This window comes from Pongo pygmaeus, chromosome 13 (genome assembly GCF_028885625.2).
Source record: "Pongo pygmaeus isolate AG05252 chromosome 13, NHGRI_mPonPyg2-v2.0_pri, whole genome shotgun sequence".
Lineage (NCBI taxonomy): Eukaryota > Metazoa > Chordata > Mammalia > Primates > Hominidae > Pongo > Pongo pygmaeus.
In genome coordinates, this window is record NC_072386.2 from 64096971 (window position 1) to 64120223 (window position 23253).

Genomic DNA, 23253 nt, shown 5'->3' on the forward strand with positions numbered 1-23253 from the left:
CTCAGGAAGCTGAGGGAGAAGAATCTCTTGATCCCGAGAGGCGGAGGGTGCAGTGAGCCGAGATTGCGCCACTGCACTCCAGCCTGGGCAACGGAGCAAGAGAGAGACTCCGTCTCAAAAAAAAAAAAAAAAAAAAAAAAAAAAGCTCTGTTAACTGGCTTGACGGAAAATAAGCCCTTATATAAACTAAGTATTCCTTAAACTCTTAGAAAGATAGAAACCAAACCAAAATGTTTTTCCAGTTCACATGATCTTAGATAAGTCTTTTAATTATTACTCTAGTAAATAATATTCAGTTAATCAGTTTGAATAAAACAGATACGTCTTCAGAGCTCAATATTAAGTATAACGCAGACAACTTTTTCTACTGAGGGTTACTGGTAAAATGCATGTATGTTATTTCTATATTACAAAATTTGTCAGCAAGAAAAATAACTTAAAATGATGGCTACCTGTTTAATGCCTCATTTTTATGAGCAATCCAAGCACAATTCTTAAAAACAAATGAGTTGAATACATATAAGATAAAATTCTCATGTGAAAAATGTTCTTTCTATACCAGAAGATTTTAACATTCTTATCCAGAATGCAACGTTGAGGCTGAGAGAAATCGGTACAAACAATTTAACTATTAGGCCTAGCCAAAAAAAATAAGACAATAGAGATAAAATATTGCCTTCCTTACAGCTTCTTATTACAGAGAGACTACAGATAGGTGGGTCTATTAGTAAGCATGTCCTGTGGCACATTGAAAGTGTACCATGATAAAGAAGATCCTTCTAGAATTATGAAATGGTGGTGTTAAGTTACACAATGTTGGTATACGCCAGGCAGTTTACAATTGCTTGCTTCTTAGCTTTCACTGGAAATTAAGGTTATTAAGGGTTAATAATTGACATAAGTAACTAAAATTCATAGAAATAATATGGGAAACAACATTTTATGCAAGTTCACAAGGAAGGCAAAATGTGTTTTTGGTAAGGAAAACTGTAAGTCATGAGGATGTGCTTTGTTTTGTTAAGGGAAAAAGTAATTTTTGTTAAAATAGAATGATTGGCTGTTGCACAGTAAGAAAAGATAAAAATATAGGACAAAAATTGAATGTATATAAGAAAATTATAGAAAGTTTATATGACAAATCTTGGGAAAGGAACTTTATGTGTGACCAAGCTGGCTAAGATTTGAAGGAAATTGTTTATGTGTTTTTGAAATTGAGCGTTACTATCAAAAGCAAACTGACATAAAACTAAAATTTGGTTCTCTCTGTTAAAACAATAAAGTTTTCCTGGACTTCTGGTCTGCTTTCAATAAGAAATTGTATAAGGTTTTCCTTTACCTTTTAAGTAATTGGCTTAGGGAACAAAAATTCTGGTTATGTTTTGTTTTTTAAGATTATATATTTATGAAGATAAATTCCTGTGCTTCATGTTGTCCTTATTAAGTCTTCGATTACTTAATAAATTCTAAGGTTTTTCCTACAACTATGTGGCTTTCTGTATTTGCTTTTGAAGTCTTTTAATTATCACTCTAATTAAATGAATAAGTATTGATTCACAGTGACCTGTGATCCTATTTTAATCAAATGTTTTAAACTTTTTGACATTTTTGACAATTTCCATTTTTGATATTTTTGATAAATTATAAATTAAAACCTTTTGACCTTGAACTAACTTTGGAAGCTTTCACATGGGCCCCTGCAATCTCTCAAATAAATTTATTTTCTGCTCTTCTAAAAGCAGGGATTTTTAACCAATTAGGCTTATTTGATAATATGTTAAATTGCATGGGAAATATCATCAAATAAGTGATTCTGAACCTCCTTTAACTCATATTGGATGTGTCATGAATACATGTTTCAGAAATTGTATGAAACACCTAGAGATCTGATAGTCCTGGTATAATGCCATCAGTCATAATTCTAGTTATCTAAAAATATTGTACGTCACAGAAATAACAAAATTTCCTTGTCAGTTGCATTATAATGAGCTCTAGTCAGATCTTTAACTATGGCTGTTTTAACTCTTGTTGTCCACAAATAGTTAATTGTTTTATTCTGATACTTTCCTGAAAGCTATTGCTAGTATCTATAAACCCAAAGTGTTTTATCTTTGATAATATTCATTGAAAGGACTTTGATAACTGCACAGATTTCTGATAACTTTCAGATCATACCATTAGACTGTTCCCCAAACTCTGGGAATTCTTAACTAATTCATAAAACTGCTAACCTAACATCAAGCAGAATAAGAATTAATTGAATACCAAGAAAATGCCTTGATAGATTTTCCTTCTGTCAGAACATGCAACTTGAATGAATTTCATAAGATTGATCCAAGTCAAAGCATCTATGATGATCTATTTAATAAATAGTGCTATGCACCTGATTGTTGAAAAACAAAGTTGGTATCTGAAAGGATGTAAATTTCATGTTAAGAAAAGACCCAGAGAGAGCCCAGATAGCCACCTTATCATTCTTGAGTCCTTAAAGCTTTCATTATAAAAAAGTCTGTACTCTGCATAGAGTAGATAAAATCATACAAATTATGAGAAAAATCAGTATAGTGACTGTTCTAAAATTTTTTAAATGATGTATAAACAATACTTAGTTTGCCAAACCCATAATCCTGGTAAAACAGTAAAACCTCAGGTGTTAACATTTCCACTACCTGCTAAATCATTTGATACTTACACATGGATTTCATTCCATTTTCAACCCTCAATGGGATATCAAAATGCTCTTGAAATAGCCTGTACATTCTCTGATTGGATAGAAGTTTTCCCCTGCAAGAAGGTCTATGCTATTACTATAACTAAAAGATTATTGGAAAATGTGTTTCTTTATGTAGTGTATTCTTAAAAATTACTGAAAGTAGATTTTAAGCATTCTCATCACAAAAAAAGATAAGTACAGTAGTCTCCATTTATTCATGAAAGATACATTCCAAGACCCCCAGTGGATGTCCAGAATTAGAAATAATATCAAACCCTGTACACACTATGTTTTTTCCTATACATATATATCTATGGTAAAGTTTGATTTAAAAATTAGGCACAGCAAGAGGTTAACAACAATAACTAACAATTAAATAGAACAATTATGAAAATATACTGTAATAAAAGTTATATAAATATGGTGCTTTTTCTCTGTCTCAAAATATCTTATTGTATTGTATTCATCCTTCTTCATCTTATGATTATATGAGATGATAATATGCCTGTGTGATGAAATGAAGTGAGGTGAATGACCTAGGCATTGTAACACAAATGGAAAATTTCAGAAATAAACAATTCATAAGTTTTAAGTTGCATGCCATTCTGAGTAGCATGATGAAATCTTGTACCACTGCACTTCATCCTGCCCAATTGCCATTAGTCACTTAGTAGCTGTATTGGCTACCAAGATCAACAGTCACAGTAACAAAGTGCTTGTGTTAAAGTAGCCCTTGTTTTACTTAACAAGAGCCCAAAGTGCAAAATTAGTTATGAAATATCTTTGGGCCATGGTTGACCACAGATAACTGAAACCACAGAAAGGGAAACTGTGGGTAATAAGGGATTACTATATGTGAGGCAACGCGTACGTTAATTAGCTCTATTAAGTCATTCCACGATCTATACATTTTTCAAAACATGTTATACACAGCATCTGTACAACTTTTGTCAATTAGAAATAAATTGATTAATTAGGGGAAAAAGAATGTGTTTTTGGCAACTGGAGGCATTCTGGAGAAACCTTCCGCAATAGAAGTACTAATTTCACTGAAAAAGTTTTAAAACAGTTAAAAGAGTTATTACAAACATTACCATTATCCCTATCATATTCAGTCTTCTGGGAAAGTTGAAAGCGAGAGGTGACAGCGTGCTGGCAGTCCTCGCAGCCCTCGCTTGCTCTCAGCACCTCCTCTGCCTGGGCTCCCACTTTGGCGGCACTTGAGGAGCCCTTCAGCCCACCACTGCACTGTGGGAGCCCCTTTCTGGGCTGGCCAAGGCTGGAGACCACTCCCTCAGCTTGCAGGGAGGTGTGGAGGGAGAGGCGCGAGCGGGAACCAGGGCTGCGTGCCGCGCTTGCCGGCCAGCTGGAGTTCCGGGTGGGCGTGGGCTTGGCGGGCCCTGCACTCGGAGCAGCCGGCCAGCCCTGCTGGCCCCGGGCAATGAGGGACTTAGCACCCGGGCCAGCAGCTGCGGAGGGTGTACTGGGTCCCCCAGCAGTGCCAGCCCACTGGCGTGCCACTGGATTTCTCACCGAGCCTTAGCTGCCTTCCTGCGGGGTAGGGCTTGAGACCTGCAGCCCACTATGCCTGAGCCTCCCACCCACTCCATGGGCTCCTGTGCGGCCCCAGCCTCCGTGATGAGCACCACCCCTTGCTCCAGGGCACCCAGTCCCATCGACCACCCAAGGGCTGAAGAGTGCAAGCGCAGGCCGCGGGACTGGCAGGCAGCTCCACCTGCAGCCCCGATGCGAGATCCATTAGGTGAAGCCAGCTGGGCTCCTGAGTCTGGTGGGGACGTGGAGAGTCTTTATGTCTAGCTCAGGGATTGTAAACACACCAATCAGCATCCTGTGTTTAGCTCAAGGTTTGTGAGTGCACCAATGGACACTCTGTATCTAGCTGCTCTGGTGGGGCCTTGGAGAACTTTTATGTCTAGCTCAGGGATTGTAAATACACCAATTGGCACTCTGCACCTAGCTCAAGGTTTGTAAACACACCAATCAGCACCCTGTGTTTAGCTCAAGGTTTGTGAGTGCACCAATCCACACTCTGTATCTAGCTGCTCTGGTGGGGCCTTGGAGAACCTTTATGTCTAGCTCAGGGATTGTAAACACACCAGTCAGCACCCTGTGTTTGGCTCAAGGTTTGTGAGTGCACCAATCCACACTGTATCTAGCTGCTCTGGTGGGGCCTTGGAGAACCTTTGTGTCCATACTCTGTATCTAACTAATCTGATGGAGACGTGGAGAACCTTTATATCTAGCTCACGGATTGTAAACGCACCAATCAGCACCCTGTCAAAACAGACCACTTGGCTCTACCAATCAGCAGGATGTGGGTGGGGCCAGATAAGAGAATAAAAGCAGGCTGCCCAAACCAGCAGTGGCAACCCGCTGAGGTCCTCTTCCACACTGTAGAAGCTTTGTTCTTTTGCTCTTTGCAATAAATCTTGCTACTGCTCACTCTGTGGGTCCACACTGCTTTTATGAGCTGTAACACTCACCTCGAAGATCTGCAGCTTCACTTCTGAAGCCAGCGAGACCAGAAGCCCACCAGGAGGAACCAACAACTCCAGATGTGCTGCCTTAAGAGCAGTAACAGTCACCGCGAAGGTCTGCAGCTTCACTCCTGAGCCAGCAAGACCACGAACCCACCAGAAGGAAGAAACGCCGAACACATCTGAACATCAGAAGGAACAAACTCCAGACGCGCCAGTTTAAGAGCTGTAACACTCACCGCGAGGTTCCGCGGCTTCATTCTTGAAGTCAGTGAGACCAAGAACCCACCAATTCCAGACACAAAAGGACAAGTGGCATTTAAACATTGAAACTGGCAAAGTTAACTGAATCAACTAGATTGCTTTACTAAAGACGTTATCATTGGCCTTGATGGAAATCATATCCATTCCTACTGGAAAACACAAATTAACCCCTTATGAAATAGTTACTGGGAGACCTATGTCCCTAATATTAAAACCTTCTGTATCTCCTGCTCTTATAAACTCTGACATGATTCAGTGTTGCAAGGCTTTAATGCCTTATGCCAATGTATATTTTCATCAGGTGAAAGGAGCCTTCTGTGACCCACAAATGATAACCAGATATTTAATAAACTAAGACTTAAAGACTGCATCTTTTTGGAATTTCACCAGAGAAGGACTGCCTTTTAACCCTGTTGGAAGTGATCATACTGTATTCTCACCACCCACACATCAGCAAAACTGCAAAGCCTCAAGCCTGGGGTCCATCTCTCTCAACTCAAGAGGGCCCCTCCAGACTCAGGAGTGTGCTCCTGTTGGAGACCTCAACGTATCAGACAACTTCCTCCCAGAAGCAACTGACATCCCACATGTGGACAGCTTTCCCAAGATCACAGATCAAGACTTCTTTCCTCTGTCATCATGAAATGTTTACTCTTTTTCTTTTTTCTGCACCACTATTCTGTTTATGCATGGGAACATAATGCTATGGTTATAATTTCACAATTGATAGCTTCCATAAGAAATTTAACTGAATGATGAATATGTCATTTTAAACCTAAATCTCTACATGGTCTTAGAGATCCTCTAGCTTATCCTATAACAAATTTCATTCATATTCCAAGTGCAACTACTGTTCAAATTGCACATCTGATTCTTTCCATAGTGTTAGGCTTTTAGATTCATATATTCACAGTGTTTGTTTAAATCTGACAGCAGGCAAAAACTGTAATGAGGGTTTTGCAGTTTTTTTTGCCAGAAACCACATAAGAAAATTAAAGGGAAAGATAATTCAACAATTTGTAAACAACTTCCTAACCCTAATTTTCATTATCCTCCTGATAGTCATCATAGCAGTCTCCCTGGTACACTGTATCAAGAGTCTTAAATGCTTGTATGCAGCCATCCACTATGCATCAGATGGTCTCAATCTGGTTAGAATAACAAAAACACAAAGAAAACATAAAGCATCAATCAATTGACCTGGCACCCTGACTTGTGAATTCCATACTAAGACCAAACAAGTCCATGAGGATGGTAACAGAGAGTGGTGTCAATGTTGAAGATTTTCAGAGGCTGAGCAAAAGGGGGAAATTATTAAAGCAAAATTGGTAGGAGTTCATTAGCCTGAGGCTATCTTCATACTTTGAATTTCTATAACAAACTACAATAAAACACAGTATGTAAACAAACTGAAGCCTAACTTAGTAGTAACAAACAGCAAGGTTTCAGCCAATCACAGACAAACAACTGAACATTTTCTGCCAATCACAGTCAACTGACCAAACTATAATCAAATAAGGCAAATGCCTAGCTGTAGCCAATCAGATGATTTCTCTCCTTTGTTTTTGTGCTTGGCGTAAAAAAGTTCACTGCTCACGCTGTTGGGCAAAGCTCTCTGAACTACTTGTTCTGATTACTGCCTTGTTCATGAATTGTTCTCTGTTAAATGTATCTAAAGTTTTTATTTTAATACCTATATGAATACATATATATATCCACCAACAGACATATGCAAGAATTTTATAGCTGTATAATTTATAAATGCCCAAATATTTTCTTAATCCAGTCTATCATTGTTGGACATTTGGGTTGGTTCCAAGTCTTTGCTATTGTGAATAGTGCCACAATAAACATACATGTGCATGTGTCTTTATAGCAGCATGATTTATAATCCTTTGGGTATAGACCCATAAATGGGATGGCTGGGTCAAATGGTATTTCTAGTTCTAGGGGAGTGGAGGGATAGCATTAGGAGATATACCTAATGTAAATGATGAGTTAATGGGTGCAGCACACCAACATGGCACATGTATACATATGTAACAAACCTGCACGTTGTGCACATGTACCCTAGAACTTAAAGTATAATAAAAATATATATATATAAAAAGGCCAAATAGGAAATAAAGCTAATGTCTATCAACAGCAGAATTGTCAAGTAAATTGTGTAATATTCATTTAATGGAATAACATAAAGCAAATAAAATGAACAAACAAGTTAACACCACAACACAGCCAGTGTTGTGGTGAACAGTCAAACAATAAGGCTACTGTGAAGATTAATGAGATTATTGCTATAAATGGCCTGTTGCTTGGACTCTTCAAAGTTCCTCTACTTACCAACTGCACTTAACTACACAAGTATAGCTTGGTAACATTTATTTTACTTCTTTAGTGGAAGGATCCTTTCTGATGCTCAGCCTGTAACATTACTTTGCATCTACCTGATGCCCTTCTGAGCTGCTGGCCTTAAGAAAAGGTGGTATCAAGAAGGAGCAAAGGACAGCATGAGCACTGACTATGGGGAAGTTCTGAGTGAGGTTCTGCTGAGCTATTAATGGCTGTGGTCCAAGAGCAAAAGGAAGAGAAATTTTATTGTGATCTATAGATTTATCAGCAAGAGAAAAATTCTCCCTACTGAGCAGCCAAAGAACATAGGATACAGAGTGTGGGTGACAGAGCTGCAGCCCACACTGCAACACAGTTCAGAACCCTGAGTGGGGAACATACTGTGCACACATGACAAACTTTCCTATCCTATGGTCTTGGAAAGGAAAGCACAGACAAGCTCTGAGAAATGGACAGACGGCTGGGAAATCATGAGAGAACTTTCACACTCAGAATGTTTGTATGGCATATAAACAGCCTCTTTAAATGTGATCCAGACTATAAGTGACAACTCTAAATGTTCTTTGATCCACATCTGTGGAAGTAAGCTCTGTGTACAAGTAACCTCAAATACTAGTCACCCTGTAAAAAACAAACAACAACAACAACAAAATCAAGAGTTCAGTAGTGGAGGCTTTTACACTTTGGAGTCAGAGTTACACATGCTGTAATCTCAGGATTTTATCAGTTACTAGCTGTAATGTGTCTAAATTAATCTTTCTGAGGTCAAGTTTTATCACGTCTAAAGGTGGTGTAACAATATCTACCAAACAACAGAAGTATTATAAAAATAAATAAATAATACATGTAAAGTACATATCACACTGATTAGTGAAAAAATAACTACTGAATAATGGCAGCCATTATCCAAAAGACAAATACATTCTCTTTGTGTGTGTGTGTGTGTATATATATATATATACACACACACACAAACATATATATACATACACACACATACATATATGTGTATATATATACATACACACACACACACATTCATGCTTTCAAGTAGCTCAAAGCCTCACGATGGAAGTTAGTACTAAATCATATGAGAAATAAATGCAGAGGTTTAGATTTGTCATCAAACCAAATCTAGGGACTGACTATCAAGGAAAAAATTATTCTCCTGAAGAGAATGGACATTTATGGTTCCATATATGCTATATGCTAGATGACAATGCATGCTATATAATATTATAATGCTTTCTAACTGGGTTACGTCAATCCACAGTGCCCTCATCAATGTGTAAGTATTACAAGTTTCACAAAAAACATGCTTACATAAGGTGCTATTTTGTTGTTGTTTGGACTAATTTTTAGACTTTTAGGAGATGTTAATTTCTAGAACTTCATGAAATGTTTAACTGTTTTTCATGATTTTTAGGAGACAGTTAACTAACAAGCATTATAGAGCTGTTCAACTGAGCAAATTGGTTTTCACCACTAGCATAGGTTGATGAGGCCCATCAAACAAAGAGTGTGAGAAAGCATAAAAAAGAATTGTTGTGCTCTAAAATGATACATCCTTAATCCGGAAGCTCATGCAGTTCTGAAGCTCTTTCACAAAGCATTTGCAATTATCCATCAAATGTGCTTCCCAAGAGCATTTTGAAAATCAAAATTGGGGGTTATTTTCGCACATCCCAGTGTTTTCAGGCTTTCACTGGTTTTTAAATTAATGGAAAAAGTATGACAAAGCAAACAGAATTTTTTTCTTACAAGAACCTGTTTGAATGCCCATTGTGCTTTTTGACAGTAAACACCAGGTAGGAAATTCGGGGGTTTTTTGAAGTCAGTGCGCACAATTTCCTATTTACTCTTAAAGAGTGATTTGTTAAGAAGTTTCTTTATTTGCAGTAATGTCTCATCGTCTCAAAAGCAAAATAATCATTAATAGTGACAATTATATGACAAAAAGGATTAGGTCTTATGAGAGAAGAAAGCCAAATTTAAGTAGCTTGTGATAAATTATTTTGCAAGGTAATGCTGAATATGTATTGAAATATGTGTAGGTTTGTGCACACCTGTGTATGTATATGTTTATGTATGAGTGTGGGTACATATATATCATATATATATACGTTACTGTTACTGTCTACTGTCATTGCTGACTACAACACCTGTGATTATGGTTTTGATATCACAGACATATATAATCATACTGATAGTACTTGTCATTCCTTCTATTATGTAGAAGGGTGGTAACAAGGACCCACTATGTAGCTAATAACGTCCAAGAATCTTGAGAAACCCACTACAACACTGAATTGCTCTCTCATTTTCTGTTTAAAAAAAGGAGAAAGAAGAAATCGTATGTGAAGTACATCATCATGCCCTCTACAATTTGTGTGAAACAGTTCAATACAGTTGTCACCTGAATTAGATGTGGCCTTCTCTACCACTTTGGAAATAAGACTATTTATTGTATTGTTATTTCTATTCTATGGTAACTTGCCTATCATTCTTGAGAGTGCAGCACTGAGAATAAGTTTCGTTTTTAAAATAACCCACATGGCTTGTACTTTAAGGATGTTGTTGAGGATGCTGTTTGCTACATCAAACAGATCTTCCTGATGAAGATAGGTTAGAAAAATGTTGCATTAGTTCATTTTTCACGCTGCTCTGAAGAAATACCCATGACTGGGTAATTTATAAAGGAAAGAGGTTTAATTGACTCACAGTTTTGCAGGACTGGGGAGGCCTCAGGAAACTTACAATCATGGCAGAAGAGGAAGCAAATACATCCTTCACGTGGCAACAGGAATAAGAAGTGCCAAGCAAAGGGAGAAGAGAAACCCTTATAAAACCATCAGATCTCGTGAGAACTCACTCACTATCATGAGAACAGCAGCATGGGTGTAGCCACCCCCATGTAGGAGTCCCTCCTACAATATGTGGGGATTATGGGAACTATAATTCAAGATAAGATTTAAGTGAGGATACAGCCAAACCATATCAAATGTCTTTCAAGCCCTATGTCAGGAATAATTGAGCTTCTCATCAGTAACTTACCTATTTTCATCTCATGAACATTGGGCCTACTGTAAATGAATGATTGTATTTCTTCTTTTGCCTTGGCTTACCATAAACTTTGTGAACCACCTCTGGCAAATAATACTAGACCACACTACATAGTGGCTATGAACCAATCTTGTATATGAATTCGCTTTATCTTTTCCTTTCTTTACACTTATTTCATTTTTGAAATTGCATTATAAAAATTTTAAGCCCCTTAAATTATTTTTGGCAATGCAAAATAGGCATCAATATATTTTCTTGGTGTATTTATACTAATCAATCATCTACCTTTCCCAAAGAACTGTGAGAGATACCAACATGAGTCAAATATGGCTTCTGCTCCAGTTTTGGAAGAGACCTACACATAAATAAGTATAATAAAACAGAAGTAGGTAAAAGTACAGAAAAAAATATATGGAAATTGGGGAAAGAGAGACATGAATTGCCCTTAGTGGAAAAAAAGGATAAGGGACATGTGGTGAAGTAAAATGAGCAATGCTGTTTCTTACTAGCTGTGTGATCTTGAATAAATCACTCACCTTCTTTGTGCCTCAATCTCCTCATCTGCAAAATGGGAATAGTAATATCTTGCTATATAATTAAATGAGATAATGTACTTAGCACAGAATCTAGCACAAAGTAAATGCTTAATATATTTTAGCTGATATAGATAAATTTTAGGTACTGTGACAGAGATTATATCAGAGCTGAATTTTTATGGAAAAGTATAATTTGAATATTTTGATATGGGAAGAAAAAATATCCAGTACTACAAAAATATACAAAGAGAAAAGGAACAGAGACAGGAAATCATTGTACATGCACAAGAAAGAGTATGTAGAAGAGTTTGACTAGATCTATAGCACTCAAAGAAAATCAGTCAGACATAGGCTTAGAATGGTAGGTCTTCATAAAAAAGCTTAAACAGAGATAATGAATTTGGGATTTATTCAGGAGCCATGGGAAGCATTTTGAAGTTTTAAATGAATACATATTGCAATCAAATTAATTGGAGGACAAGTGAATTAAAATGTGAATAAAAATAATTACCAGTGAAATGATTAGTCCAGTGGCCCAAGTAAGAGGTATTGATATCTGAATTAGTGTATTTGCAGAAAGAATAGAAAGGAAAGAACAGCTGCAAGATAGTCATAGTCTACAGATGCTTCAGAATCTGGCAACCTTTCGGTTTTAGTGTAAAAAAAAGAGGAGAGAAATCAAAGTCTATGGTTTTAATTGTAGCTAATAATAGATATTCAGTTTCACCAAGAGAGGGGAAGTTACGGAAGAAGAGGAGTGGTGAAGGTAAGTTGATCAATTCACATTAAGATGGTTGGCATTTGCGACGCTGATGGGCTACAAGAGCTGAGGTGCCAACGAAGTTGGAAATGAAAGCACTCAGATGAGGAACAGAAGTGGAGGTAAAGAATTGGGAGTCACCTTCATTGCTGAGCTGTTAAATTAGGTGAGCTTTATCAGACAGAAAATAAGGGAGAAGACAAAAGAGGTAAGGATCGGCCTTTGAAAAGCATTATATTTAGGGCTGAGAGGAAGAAGAGCACCAAAAAGGAGTAATTGATGAAGCAGGAATAAAATCAAGGAAATTTGGTACAACCCCAAAATCATAGAGTTCCATTCAAATGATGCAGTTTTCCTTCATCTTTTGCAATTTTTTTAAAATTAGAACTTGATGAAATTGGAGTAAACCCTTCTCCCAAGATAATGCCATTAAATTTTTTTCTAAATATAAGAATTATATCCTGAGGTAGCTTAAGCCTGGAAAATTCAACAGAAGGAATTTGACTCCATAAAGTATGCTTCAGTCTCAGTAGTCATAAATATTACTCCAATTATGAATTAAAATTTTTCAAAAGAAACTAAATTAAATCACAGTATATTTAGTGTAACTTTTGAAAAATGCAGCACTTCTGTGTAATATGATACTATTGTTTCTCCACTAATTCATTTTCTATATCATTTGGGACAGATAAGTACACTTTCCTTGCAATCTGACTATTTTGCTTCTGTTTGTACATTTTGCCTTCAGATTTTCTTCACTTCTAAAACTCTATTATCATTTGGCATTAGAGGAATCATTTTTATTAATATTTTTCCCTTAGCCTATTTTTTCATGCTTAATTTCTAACATACATTTTTAAAAACTTAAAAAGGACCATTGGTAGTAAGTGATTGGTTATTACAGTGACCTGAAAGCTTCAAAATCCATGAGCAAATGAGAACCAATAAGCTCATATGAATATTAAAAGATTTTTCTATTTACCTCTCCCAACCAAGTCCCTCACAGTGATTTTTTGTCACTTTTTGTGACACACTTGGTCTCTCTTGTTCTTTCCTTCTACTCTCCTCCATTGCTTATAACTCTGCTTTTGAGTCATACCCTTCTACTGCCACTGTGTTGATGCCTTCAATTAAAGCAAGGCTTCCTGGTGCATGAACTTTAAGTTATCAAAAACAGAAATGTAGTAGGGCTCTCCACAAAGAAAAAACCAATAGAATATATATATAAATAGATAAGAGAGGATTAATTAGGAAAATTGGCTCACCCAATTATGGAGACTGAGAAATTCCTCAATAAGATGTCTGCAAGTTGGAGAACCAGTGACTCTGGAGTGTGGCTCAGTTCAAGCCCAAAGGCCTCAGAACCAGGGAAGCAGATGGTGTAACTCTTTGTCCCAGGCTAAAGGATGAGAATCCAGAGGTGTGGGAGGTGGGTAGTGGTAAAAGTCCTAGAGTCCAAAGGCTAGAGAACCTAGAGTTCTGATGCCCAAGGGCAGGAGAAGGATGTCCCCGCTCCAGGAGAGAGAGAGAGAAAATTCACCTTTCATCTGCCTTTTTGTTCTGTCTGGCTCCAGCAATTGAATGATGCTCGCTCACATTGAGGGTGATCTTTCCCACTCAATTCGTCAAATCACATGCCAGTCTCCTTCAAAAATACCCTCACAGACACACCCAGAAATAATGGTTTACCAGCTATCTAGGTATTCCATAATCCAGTTAAATTGACACTAAAAAATTAACCATCACAAATGGCATGTTCCTTTCAATCATGCATGCACCAAAATCAAATTATATTCCACAGAAATAGGGAGAATGCCTATGCAGCTCACACATTGTCTATCAAACAGGGCTGGAGCATAGATAATGTTTTCCCCATCTCTCTCCTAAGGTGTCCATTTCAAAATGCCCTCCATATAGCCTCTCTTTATTCTAATGCAAATTAAATCATTTAAATGTGTGCCTATGATAACACACAGTTCAGCTATTTATTAGATTCATTAGACCCTGATTTCCAGTTCAGACCAATCTAGTCATCTTAATATGGAGAGAGATATAAACAAACATAGTTACATAAAAATGATAATATAGATGTAGATGATACAGATATAGATCTAGAGATAGATACATATCAATAATCATTTTTATTTTGATACCAATTACCTATATCTTAATGTAAGATCCTATATATACAATAAAAGTATCAATTTAGCTTCAGTGTTGTAGTAGTTACTTTTTTCTGCATAAAAAACACCTCAGAACTTAATGGCTTACAGTCATTTATTTAGCTTACAATTCTGCAAGTTGGCAATTTGGGCTAGGTTTAGCTGGAAGTTTCTTGTAGGCTTAGCTGAAATGGCTCATCTGTACTCAAGTGGGCCTGTACAGACCAATTCACAGAGTAGCCACAGAGATCTGAGAAAGAAAGGGGAAGCATTCAAGACCTCCAATGATCTAAGCTCAAAACTCGCACATAATCACTACTACCATATACCTTTTCCAACACGAGATGAGGCCAGTCCAAATTTAAAGGATAGGGAGGCAGACTCCACCTTTTTATGGAAGGAGATACAACGTCATATTTTAAAGCTTTTGGACCTGGAACTAGAGGACGTTTTTTAAGCTGTTAAATAAAAACTGATTGAAACAAACAATAGGACATGCAAGTTCACATGACAGCCCTCTCCCCAGGAGTGTCTATTCTACATAATAAACAGTGAAGATTCTGAAAGATATTTCAGGACAGTATCTGGCAAAAAGAAGGCATTCAAACCTATTTGTCAAATAAATAAATGATTTGATAAAATGAATTTTCATGGCAACTAAAAAATGCTTAACTCCTAGCATATTCTGAAAAAACTGTCACATCCTCCAGATGCCTATCATTAACTTAAACAAAATATATTAATTATTCTAAGTTACAAGAGTTTAGAAATATAAATAGTTTTTCAAAAGGTAAATGATACATAAGTCCTCACTTAACATCGTAGATAGGTTCTTGAAACTGTGACTTTAAGCAGAATGATGTATAATAAAATCAATACTTTTCTCATCAATGTTATCACAAAATGATGTTAATTGAGGGCAGCAGTCTTGGTTTCTAAAAGCCTATTTTGACATTAAGTGAAGATTTACTGTGCCAAAATGAATAGAGCATCTTGCATTTGCTAAAGAGAAATGGAATTACAGTAGCCTCAGACTCTCTTGAGTACAAGCCCATCAAAAGATAAATCAGGCTGAGCACAGTGGCTCACACCTGCAATCCCAGCACTTTGGAAGGCCAAGGCAGGAGGATTGATTGAGCCCAGGAGTTCGCGACCAGCCTGGGCAACATAATGAGACTCCATCTCTACAAAAAATTTCTTTAAAAAATTAGCCAGGCATGCTGATGTGCATCTGTAGTCCCTACTCAAAAGGCTGAGGTGAGAGGATTGCAAGGCTTCACTGAGCTATGACCATGCCACTGCACTCCAGCCTAGACAACAGAGCAAGACCCTGTCTCAAAAATAAATAAATAAAATAGAAATAGAAATTGGTGTAGTTTGCCTGTGTCTCCACCCAGATTTCATCTTGAATTCCCATGTGTTGTGGAAGGGACCTGGTTGGGGGTAATTGAATCATGGGGGCAGTTCTTTCCCACGCTGTTCTCATGATAGTGAATAAGTCTCACAAGATATGATGGTTTTAAAAAGAGACATGCTTCTGCACAAGCTCTCACTCTTTTCTCCTGCTGCCATCCATGTAAGATATGACTTTCTCCTCCTTGCCTTCTGACATGATTGTGAGGCTTCCCCATATACATGGAACTGTAAGTCCAGTTAAACCTCTTTGTTTTGTAAATTGCTTAGTCTGGGGTATGTCTTTATCAGCAGTGTGAAAACAGACTAATACACTAAATTGGTACCAATAGAGTGGTGCATTGCTGAAAAGATACCCAAAAATGTGAAAGAAACTTTGGAACTAGGTAACAGGCAGAGATTGGAAGTTTGGAGGGCTCAGAAGGCAGGAAAATGTGGGAAAGTTTGGAACTCCCTAGAGACTTGTTTAATGGCTTTGAGCAAAATGCTGATAATGATATGGACAATGAAATCCAGGCTGAGGTGGTCTCAGATGGAGATGAGGAACTTGTTGGGAACTGGAGCAAAGATGACTCTTGTTATGTTTTAGCAAAGAGACTGGCAGCATTTTGCCCCTACCGTAGAGATCTGTGGAACTTTGAACTTGAGAGGGATGATTTACAGTACCTAGCGGAAGAAATTTCTAAGCAGCAAAGCACTCAAGACTTGACTTGGGTGCTGTTAAAGGCATTCAGTTTTATAAGAGAAGCAGAGCATAAAAGCTTGGAAAATTTGCAACCTGACAATGTGAGAGAAAAGAAAATCCAATTTTCTGAGGAGAAATTCAAGCCAGCTGCAGAAACTTGCATAAGTAATGAGGAGCCGAATGTTAATCACCAAGACAATGCGGAAAATGTCTCCAGGGCATGTCAGAGGTCTTTACAGCAGCCCATCCTATCACAGGCCCAGGGGCCTAGGAGGAAAAAGTGGTTTCACAGGCTGGGCTCAGGGTCCCCATGCTGTGTGCAGCCTAGGGACTTGGTGCCCTGTGTCCCAACTGCTCTAGCCATGGCTGAAAGGGGCCAATGTAGAGCTTGGGTCATGGCTTCAGAGGGTGCAAGCCCAAAGCCTTGGCAGTTTTCACGTGGTGTTGAGCCTGTGAGTGCACAGAAGTCAAGAATTGGGGTTTAGAAACCTCTGCCTAGATTTTGGAATATGTATGGAAATGCCTGGATGCCCAGGCAGAAGTTTGCTGCAGGGATGTGGCCCTCATGGAGAACCTCTTCTAGGGCAGTGCAGAAGGGAAATGTGGGGTTGGAACCCCCCCCACAGAGTTCCTACTGGGGCACCACTCCATGGATCTGTGAAAATAGGGCCACCATCCTCCAGACCCCAGAATAGTAGATCTTCTGACAGCTTGCATCATGTGCCCAGAAAAACCATAGACACACAACACCAGCCCATGAAGGCAGCCAGAAAGAAGGCTTTACTCTGCAAAGCCACAGGGGTGGAGCTCCCAAAGACCATGGAAACCTACCTCCTGCATCAGCGTGACCTGGATATGAGACATGGAGTCAAAGGAGATCATTCTGTAACTTTAAGATGTGACTGCCCCACTGAATTTTGGACTTCCTTGGGGCCGATAGTCCCTTTATTTTGGCCAATTTCTTCCATTTGGAATGGCTGTATTTACCCAATCCCTGTACCCCTAATGTATCTAATAAGTAACTAACTTACTTTTGATTTACAGACTCATAGGCGGAAGGGACTTGCTTTGTCTCAGATGAGACTTTGGACTGTGGACTTTTGAGTTAATGCTGAAATCAGTTAAGACTTTGGGGGACTGTTGGGAAGGCATGATTGGTTTTGAAATGTGAGGACATGAGATTTGGGAGGGGCCAGGGGTGCAATGATATGGTTTGGCTGTGTCCCCACCCAAATCTCACCTTGAATTCCTATGTATTGTAGGAGGGACCTGGTCGGGGGGTAATTGAATCATGGGGGTGGGTCTTTCCCGTGCTGTTCTTGTGATAGTGAATAAGTCTCACAAGATCTGATGGTTTTAAAAAGAGGCATTCCCCTGCACGAGCTTGCTCTCTCTCTTTTTCTCTACTGCCATCCATGTAAGATGTTACTTGCTCCTCCTTGTCTTGCACCATGATTGTGAGGCTTCCCCAGTCACATGGAGCTGTAAGTCCAATTAAACCTTTCTTTTATAAATTGTTCAGTCTTGGGTATGTCTTTATCAGCAGCATGAAAATGTACTAATACAGAAACAAATAAAAAATTTAAGATAAATCAGAGGTAATTCTCAGAAGACAGTGGCCTAAATACTTTGCTTCTTTCCTTAGCCAATGTACAGCTGAGATGACTCAAGCAGTGGGAGGTCTGTAGGGCAATTGAAGAGGAGGTGGGAGGAAGTGCAGGATACCTTTTAAGCCTGAAGGAAACCCTGCAAACATCTAAGGAGCTGCTCTCAATCACGATGACATAAGACTTATAGGAGGCTCCACAACACAATGTGAACCAGACTGTGAGCCTCCTCTGGAAAAGCATGGGGCAGAGTATTTCAATCTTGAGGCTATTTAAGGGTTTCAAAAGATTGGTAACAGGATCCACTCAGTTCATAGAAAAAACTATCCCAGCCCTCTTGTTCCTCAGTCCTAGAAAGAGACTACTGAAACAATTCTAGCTATTTAGAAAATTAACTGTTTTCTTTGTTCCCACTGCTTGCCAATATAGCACTGCCCAAGATGCTGAGTATAATAACCTCAACTGACATAGACTGATATAGAAAAATAGAACACATATTACTTAGAAGGCTTGGTTATTTCAAGGAAGCAGACTGTCTTAGTCCATTTTGTGCTGCCACAACAGAATACCTAAGACTAGGTAATTTATAAAGAACAGAGATTTATTTCTTACAGTTCTGGAGTCTGGGAAGTCCAAAATCAAGGGGTGCATATCTGGTGAGGGCCTTCATGCTGTATCATCCCATGGTGGAAGGTGAAAGGGCAAGAGAGATCCAAAGAAAGAGATATGAAAGAAAATCAGGTAGGCTTCAAATTTCTCATTTACTACACAAAAATGAAAGAAGACAGTGGACTATTTCAAACATTTTATTATTTTGTGAATAAGGAAAAAAGAGACACTCTGAGACATACAAGGACTCAGAAAGTATACAATGCAGAAATCCTTCCCAAGGAAAATACTTAAAAATCTAGTAAAAAATAAATTAATAAAAATAAAATCAGGCCAAATGTCAATATAGGAGAAAAGTATACCCCAAAATTTGAATAACTGACATTTCCATTTATTCTGCCTTCTTAGGTAATTTTCCTATTGCCCAGGAGTTCCAGGTGGGGCCCATGAATTAAGTTTAAAGCAGTTGTGGATACATACATTCTTCCAGTTACAGGAATTAATTCAGAGATGGGAGCTTGACCAAGTCAAAATTGCTAAGACATGACAAGACTCTCCCATTGTCCCTGTGTCTGACTAACAGTAACAACATCGGGAGTTCTTCAGCCACTTTACAATCAGAAGCAAGATATGAAGAAAATGCTAACATTTTGCTGAAGAACATAAAACAAGACAACTTTTTGGAGCAATGTGTCACATGTGAACCCATCTTCCAGGAAAATTCAATATTATAAAAATATTAATTCACCCTAAAGTAATTCATACATGTAATTACAATCCTAAATAAATTTCTATGGAACCTAACACTTTTTATTGAAGTCAACAAGCTGTTTCTTATAGAATTTAAAACTATAATTCTAAAATTCATCTGTAGAAAAAACATGCCGGAGGATAATTTTTTTTTAAAAAAGAACAATGTATTAGTCTGTTCTCACACTGCTATGAAGAAATACCCAAGATTGGGTAATTTATAAAGGAAAGAGGTTTGTTGATTCACAGTTTTTCATTGCTGGGGTGGCCTCAGGAAACTTACCATCATGGTAGAAGGCAAAGGAGAAGCAGGCACCTTCTCCACAGGGCGGCAAGACAGAGTGAGTACAAGGAAGGGAAATGCCAGATGCTTATAAAACCATGCAATCTCATGAAACTCACTCATTATCACAAGAACAGCATGGGGGAAACAGCCTCCATGATCCAATTACCTCCACCTGGTCTTGCCCTGGGGATTATAGGGATGCATGTGGGCCTTATGTGGATTATGGGGATTATAATTCAGATGAGATTTTGGGTGGGGACACAGCCAAGCCATATCAAACAATGAGAGGCATATGCCCTTCCAGACGACAAATATATCTTAAAGTTATAGTAAATAAAGAAAAGTGGCACAATGAGATCAATAAAACTCAGTAGAATCCAAAAACAGACCCATTTGTGTATGTATATTATAGTAAATATGATGTATCAATTCACTAGAGGAGAGTCTAGATTTGTTGCTGTTGTTGTTTTGTTTGGGGAGTTTGGGGGATTTTGTTGTGGTTAGCATATATTAAGAAGAGTTTACAATATGCCAGACATTATTCTAAGTGTTTTTCATGTAATAATTCATTTTATCAGTCCCACAATCCTATGAGGTAGATAAAAGTGTTATTCGTGTTTTGTGATAATAAAACTGAGGCACAGAAGAAGCTAGTTACTCTGAACTACCAGCAAACGGTAGAGCTGGAAAATAGACCTGAGAATTTTGATTCCATTACATCGTGTAGGAAAAGACACGTTTGATTCCTACCTACATTATACTAAATAAGAAAGCTCAGATTCCTGGCTAAAACTAAAGCCAAACTATAAAGTATTTGAACAAAATATGGGAGAAAATTCTCACAAGATTGGATTAAGGAAAAGTTTCATTGTAAAACACAAAACCCAGAATCTAAAAGGAAAAAATGTTTTCAGGTGATTCTATAATACGTATTTCCAAGAAAAAGACATTAAAGTAAGCTAAAAGGCAAACTGCGGAGTGAGAGAAAATGTTTTTAACTCATATGATTGCAACAAAGAATTAATATCCATACTATATAAACACTCCAAACAAATCAGCAAGGGAAGAATAAAGATAAACAATTCATACAACAAGAATTCCTAACGGCCCATAAACACATGGAAGGGTCCTCAACATCAGTAGTAATCAGGGAAATGTAAAATAAACCAACAGTTGGGTAGCAAGTGCTTAACTGAAGAGTGAATGACTCTGGGTTGGTAAGGGTAAGAGGAAATGACTACTTTCATACACCATTTGTGGCCATGGAAATTGGAAGAGCACATTTTGGAGTCTGGTCATATCCACCAAAAGGTTAAAGTTAAACCTTAGACTCAGCAGTTCTACTTGTTATGGTAAGAGATTAACTTGTATGTATAAGGAAAGACAATGATACACACACACACACACACACACACACACACAACTAAAATTACAAGTGTGAATGTAAAGTGAAGAGTTCTCTAATAAATGCACTAATATTTTAGCAGTAGTTCCTGCTAGTAAGGGAAGATTGTGGAGGAAGGGAAATGAAATTGTAATGTTCACTCTATATGCTCATATTATTTAATACTTAAATGTTTCGTAATACATAAGTGTTTATGTATGACTCGTGTTATTTAATTTTTTAAAGAATAAATCTTGGTTGTATAACAAAATGTCAAAACTAGGTTCTCCTGTGTGCAAATAAAACTGTATTTCACAGTTTTGCCATTTGCTGTCTCAGTTTTCCTTCTCTGAGACTATTTGCATAAATCCAGACAGAGAATTAATGTAACTTTTTGAAATGTATTTACAGTGGTCCACTTGGGCCGTGTACTGTCGAGTAAAGTCAAATCTAGTCCAGCTTGTGAATAGTGAAAGGTTTTTTCCACCCCTTTTCTCCAAAACCCTCACTATATTTCTGGTATCTCTAGCACTGTCTCTTTAGTTGCTAAGGCCTAGCCATGAGTGCCAGGTCAGCTCCTAGCAACAAGGCCCATTGATAGCGCCAGGCCAGTTCCTGGCTGCCAGGGGCCTCTTTTCTCTGTCTCTCTCTCTCTCTCTCTCCCTCTCTCCCTTTTTCCCTTTCTCTCTCTCTCTCTCCCTCTCTCTTTCTCAGGGAGGACAGTTAGCTGGCATGCACCTTCTGCCCTCTGTCTTCTGCGTCTTCCTGAGGTAATGTAGGAAGTGGAGAAAATATCTTGAGATCTTCAGGGAAAATGCAAGAGGACAAAATCCATATCCTACGAGTATCTAAGGAACAGACAGACGGCCCTGTGTCCCTGACGGAATCATGAAGATACTGTACTAGCCTGCTTACCTCTGGCCTTCACATAGTGTAAAATAACAATAATAACTCTCTATGTGTTTCCTCCAAAGATAAACTTGTTTTTCTGTGATTTACAAACACTTTTCTCACTTGTGTAGAATGCTCAGTGACAATTCAGGGAAACAAGGTGGAATTGGACCAGGTAGTAAGGTGTAAAGAGAAGACAGTGGCAGCTCCTCATGTTCCACAAGGCTGACTGTCCTGTAACTTCTGTGGCAGGAGCAGCTGATTCAGGAGTTCTTTCTTCCCATGGGGAATAACAAATGAAAATAGATGTGATTTTTTTCACTGTCTTTCCCTCCTGCAATGTTCCTTAAAAAGGGTCACAAAAGAAATCCCTATACAAATGTGTAAAATGCACATATGTGGGCCAGGCGCGGTGGCTCATGCCTGTAATCCCAGCACTTCGGGAGGCCAAGGTGGGCAAATCACGAGGTTAGGAGTTTGAGACCAGCCTGACCAACATGGTGAAACCCCGTCCCTACTAAAAACACAAAAATTAGCTGGGCATGGGTGACACGTGCCTATAATCCCAGCTACATAGGAGGCTGAGGCAGGAGAATTGCTTGAACCCGGGAGGCAGAGGTTGCAGTGAGCTGAGATCACACCACTGCACTCCAGCTTGGGCAACAAAGCAAGACTCCGTCTCAAGAAAAACAAAAGAAAGCACACATGCAATTTTGCCTCCCAACTCATTTTCTTTTGGGGATATTTTCCTTTCACACAATTCCAGTAGGGCTGACCCCTTCAGAGGTCACCAAGGACCCCTTCCAGACCTGCCAATCAGACACACAACCTCTGGGTGAAGGATGTGAATAATATCCAGACCAAGCCAATCGATATCAGATCTGGGGCTTTTGCTGAACTGTTAGAAGAGATATGCCCTTTGCACAGAGTTTACTCAGATGGTAGAATATAAGCTAGAACATCTGGTAACTAGCTTCGCCATCTCCTAGGGACATGAGAAGGAAGACAACACAAAGTAAGACACAGTCAGAAGATGGAAAGCGACAAGCCTGATGATATTGTGTGAAGTCCTACATCCCACTGTGCTCCTTCTGGCCATAAGCCAATAATTTCCTGTTTTTCTCAAGCTAGTGTTATTTTTTAAGTGCTTGAGTGTTTTCCCTGTCACTTGTAACCCATAGAATCCTGACCATGCAGATATGCTACAGAATTGCCTTTCCTTGACAACTAGAAAAACCATGAACAAAAGGAGTTGTTCCAAGGAGCAGACTAACATTTATGTAATG